Raw genomic sequence first — 846 nt, 5'->3', positions numbered from 1 at the left:
TAACTAGTTAGCCTACATGAAGAATCTGTACATCAAATTTGGAAGAAAAATCACCTGTGACTTATTTTTTAAAATAATGAAGGAATCACTTGAATTAGAATCATATAGAAACATCACATAATCTTCTAGTCTGGTGTGTACTTAACCTGAAGTCAGTTCTTTCTGAAGCCATATCTACACTCAGAATTCTACAAATCTTGTGTCCAGCGTTTAGTTTTGTGATTTACTTATTTCTCTTCTTTGAGAAATCATAATGGCGATCAAAACCCACATCCATTTCCATGTTCCAGTCTTGTCTAATGTCACAGAACCAGTGAAAACTGCTCATGTAATCATGGTTAAAAAGACAGACAAACCAGATTCTTTATTGCTCTGAGGACATTAAATTCCTAGGAGACATCTTTGTACCTCAAAATCCTAGGAGACATTTTTGGACATTTTTATTTGGAGCCCAGAATTTAAGTGAATCTTTATTAAAAATGGAAGGGCCAAGGAACACTTCATTTATCTCAGCCCCCATAAGCATTTTAAAGAATTAAATACTTTCTTTGCAAACCTACTCTGACTGTGTGTTTTAATATATATTTGCCAGATATTGAGAAGGCCTGAAACAGGCTTGATAAAATTTTCAGCTTAAGTTATCAAAGGTCAACATGAGGGCCAAAGAAAGAGGAGTATGATTTTAAGAAATACCTTTGCAAAGAGGCTCAGGACCCATAACGTTTGAAAGTATTTTCTGAAAATAAATTGAACAATTTAAAAATAAATCTCATGGCAAGGATAAGAAAAGGACCTGACTTGATGACCCATATTTCTTTTTTAAGAAAGTTAAAAATGGATTCCAGG

This window comes from Bison bison, unplaced genomic scaffold (genome assembly GCF_000754665.1).
Source record: "Bison bison bison isolate TAMUID 2011002044 unplaced genomic scaffold, Bison_UMD1.0 scf7180017864233, whole genome shotgun sequence".
In the NCBI taxonomy this organism is placed as follows: Eukaryota; Metazoa; Chordata; class Mammalia; order Artiodactyla; family Bovidae; genus Bison; species Bison bison.
The sequence above is the reverse complement of the archived record's forward strand: the minus strand, read 5'-3'. Positions refer to the sequence as shown.